We start from the raw sequence: 4016 nt of genomic DNA, 5'->3' as shown, positions 1-4016 counted from the left end.
TTTGGCACACAAGTCATAAATGACTTAACAGACCTACTATAACTTTCAAAATCGCAATCCGACATCGATATCAATAAAGTCAAACCTCGGTCAAACATATGAACATTTCCAAACCTTCAAATTTTCAACTTTCGCCAATTAGTGCTGAAACCTTCTAGAATTATCCAAATGGAAATCCTGGCATACACCTGAGTCCAAAATCATCATTCAGACCTAACAGAATCATCAAAACTCCGATCAGAGGTCGAATACTTTGTCAAATTTGGTCAACTCTTCCAACTTAAAGCTTCAACTATGAAATTCATTATTCAAAACTAATTCCGAAAATACCTGAAAACCAACGCGAACAATTCACACATGTCATAATATATCATATGAAGCTACTCAATACTTCAAATAGCTGAATAGAATGTAAATTCTCAAAATGGCCGGTCGAGTCGTTACATTACACCTTGCACTTCGTGTGCAAATCCAGATGTTTCTGACTACGATGGGTATTGATTATCCGCGCAGTTTGATCCTTCGGAAACTTCAAGATAGTTGCCCGGCGTTCGCAGACCTTGACCATCCTTCCCTATCTTTCAGCTTTATGTATTTAGTTTTAGTTTTTCATAGACGGTATTTTTCAGACTTCTGTTGTATAGATGCTCATGTACTTAGTGACACCCTGATTTTGGAGATTTCCGTATTGAGTTTTGATTTTCCATCCAGTTTTTAGAGAGCTTTAATTGTTTAAACTGTTTTAGTTCCTTTTCATTTAACGTGTAGGAAATATTTTGAAATTTCGGCTTGCCTAGTATTACGTTAGGCGCCATCGTGACAGGCTAAGTTTTGGGTCGTGGCAAAAAGATTCATTTATTAGTCAACCGGACAAATTAACACACAGCATCGGTGCCCAAAATAACATGAATATTGCAAAAAATATCAAGAAAATTAAGAAGATATAAATAAAATAAAGAAATTTGTTGCGACTGACTCGAAAGAAAAAGAATAATTAGAGAAAGAAACGACTTTATTAAAGCATGAAATTACGACTACAGTGGCAAAGAAATGATGAATGACTTAATTAGTAGAAATGAAAAACCATCGCTTTATTTTTCTTTCCCTATATATTTTCTATTTCTGCATCCGTTGGTCCATCTTCAAGGCTTCAAATTCTTCAATCTCTCGAGTTTCTCTGAGAAAATAATAGAGAATAACATATTAGAAAATGGAAGAATAATCAACAACTATATGTTTGAATTAAAGAAAAAAATGTGAAGGATTGAAGAAAGGACTGTACAAGTAATAAAAACTAAGTTTTATTAAGACGTTCTATGTGGTGAAAGTAAAAAAAAAATACATTTATACAATCATGCATTTATAAGGTACTTAGTTAATTTTTTATGATAAACACTAATGTGATAACATGGTAAAAATCAGTTTTAGTTTTATATACGAATAATATAAAAGATAAATTTATACAATCGAGATATTTATATGGTAATTACTATTTATAAATTTCTCTGATAAACATTAATATCTATAATCTAATAAAAATGGTAACTCAACATTGTATATATGTTGCTTTACTATACAATATCGTAAAAATTCTTTTAACGTTACATATGGCTTATTTGTTAAAAATCATAACCTCAACAACTATTTTATATATATATATATATATATCACTACCGAAAAAAGTACGAATTTCTAATAGACATATCCTTGGAAATTGATTTGATGTGAAGGAATTTTCATCGACTCTCTTTCACCAAGAAGCCAACTTCGACGAAAATAGTTTAAAAATAAAATGGAAGATATATTTAAATTATTTGTCGATAGTCCAACAATATATTTAGCCTTTTTTTGATCTTTTTTTGTAGTGATCTACTAGCACGTGTTAAACTTTACACTGTTAGTGTATATACCTTTTAGCAACTTGGCGTTGCAGCCGCTGTCACACTTCATCTCACAATGAGTGTATCCAAGACCTTGAGCAATACATGTCTTTTCACATATGTTGAAGCAAGTTGTGTATTCAGCATTAGTCTTTAGAACAGCTTCTTTAAACATTTCTGCGTTACTTTTTTCTTGTTCATGAGCCTTGGAAACATGCACAGATGATGATAGCATAACCATGCACACAAGAAACACTGCAACAAGCTTCTTTGATGATTCCATTTTTTTTAAATTTTTTTGGCGTTTCGCTACTCGCTTTTCGCTTGATATTACTTTTTTTTAATGTGCTTGTTGCTTTGTGTTTCTTTTTTGGGACGATTTGGTTATGCTATTGATTATGCTATTTATAGGTGTTTTTTGAAACTTTTTGTTGGAGATTTGCCTTAACAGTTGGATGATTTCCTGTTTTGTAGGATTTTTCTTGATTGTGCTTGTGTTAAATTAAGGTTAAATTACTAACTGAAAATATGAAGCCATGTGATCCGTTCTTCCACATACTTTCTCTTTGGTAGAAATCAAGAAATGAATTTTCACCTCAAAAAAACGTAATGGAAGTACATAATTTTATTATTACCAACAAGTTCACTGATTAAGCATGACATCAATGACAATGGTTTATATCAACGTTTAAAACCAAATGTACACACTCTTCATACCTTTCCTCAAGTTTTAAACTCATGCCAAGATCATTTAAAATATTCATGTGGCTGTTTCTAACGTCCTCGCCTCAAAACTTGACTCTAATGCGTTCCACGCTATGACTCACTCTTTGTTCCAACTCAAAAATCAAGGTCTCTACCAATCCTTTGCAAATCATATGCCCTCACCAACAAACTACAAAATAGTCCACACACTCAAATATAAGTTCCAATATATTTTAAGGACTCTCAAATCGAAAAAATTTGCTCACTCTCACAAATAAACTCTTATGCCACCCAAAGCTCGTTTCATAGGCTTTCCCGTAGTGTAAGTCTCTACTAATTTAAGCTCGCAAAGTCTAGGATTAAGTAGGACTTTATAGATTGTAACGTAGGCTAAGGGAACAGGTAGAATATATTTGAGAAAGTAGTGACTAACCCTCCTAAGTACTTTAATACACTACACTTCACTTCTAAGCACCTTCTTGTCATGACCACTTCAATGTCATGCCATGAAATCATACACATTTAGGCCCTTATTCATTAAGCACATCAACGTATCGATACTTACTAGCCCAGACACAGATATGGGATGTGTTATTCATTTTTTTCTCTTTTTTTTCTCTTTTTTACTTTTTTCGCACTCCTTAATTTGGTATTTTCGGCTAGTACCTTTTGTTGTTTATACAAACGTGTACCTTTTCGACTTTTCTATGGTTCCACTCAAAAATTATCCAATCTCATTCTTTACTCTTCAAGCTACTTAAGTGCTTTCGGAGGTAAAGGTTCGAAAAGATTTGATTAAGAACATAGGGGATTCGGCTTGTAATGTGGCTTTCAAAGAAAAGGTCTACATACTCAAAAGGGTTGACTACGATAATATTAGCACAAGTAGGTAAATAGGCTAAATGGTCAATCAAAGAAAACCTATGTCACTTCCCAAACTTATAAGACTTAATTATTTCGGTTCGACTCACACACTGGGCTTGTTCTAGACTAACAAGGATGGCATAAAGTACATCAAAATCTTACCTCACGTAATGCACACGACTCACTTAGGACGACTCAGACTCATTTCTCAAGTTAAAGAAACTAGCAGTCATCATAAAATTTAACCACACGAAAATTAATAACAAAAGTCAAAAGATGAGCCTCAGCATCAAAAGAAAGGCACACATATTTTCAAGGCATGTAATTACAAAGACCATGAATAAAGTACTTAGTTCAAATGCTCTAGAGCTAAGCCCCGATATAAAATATGTCAAAATGTATAGATACTTAAGTTCTTCCTAATCCATTATCAGTTCAAAAGAAAAAAAAAGTTTTTATTTTTGTATTTTTCTGTAGACTTTAAGCCCTCAAGAAAATTGTCAAGGAATTCCAACGTTGCGAAAAGTTCAAATCATTTTAAAAATTCTACCTACAAGAAAAAACATT

The 4016-nt window shown here is 32.7% G+C and overlaps 1 long non-coding RNA gene across 1 annotated transcript; it reads right to left on the bottom strand.

Annotated features, from left to right (window-relative positions):
* Positions 1-994: 994 nt before the first annotated feature.
* Positions 995-2257, bottom strand: LOC142171375 (uncharacterized). Its single transcript, XR_012700939.1, has 2 exons — positions 1911-2257; positions 995-1177 (listed from the first exon to the last, which is right to left on the bottom strand). It is a non-coding gene; the product is annotated as an uncharacterized LOC142171375 (long non-coding RNA).
* Positions 2258-4016: the final 1759 nt, after the last annotated feature.

The sequence above is a fragment of the Nicotiana tabacum genome, chromosome 17 (genome assembly GCF_000715075.1).
Source record: "Nicotiana tabacum cultivar K326 chromosome 17, ASM71507v2, whole genome shotgun sequence".
NCBI classification, from domain to species: domain Eukaryota; kingdom Viridiplantae; phylum Streptophyta; class Magnoliopsida; order Solanales; family Solanaceae; genus Nicotiana; species Nicotiana tabacum.
The sequence above is the reverse complement of the archived record's forward strand: the minus strand, read 5'-3'. Positions and strand labels throughout refer to the sequence as shown.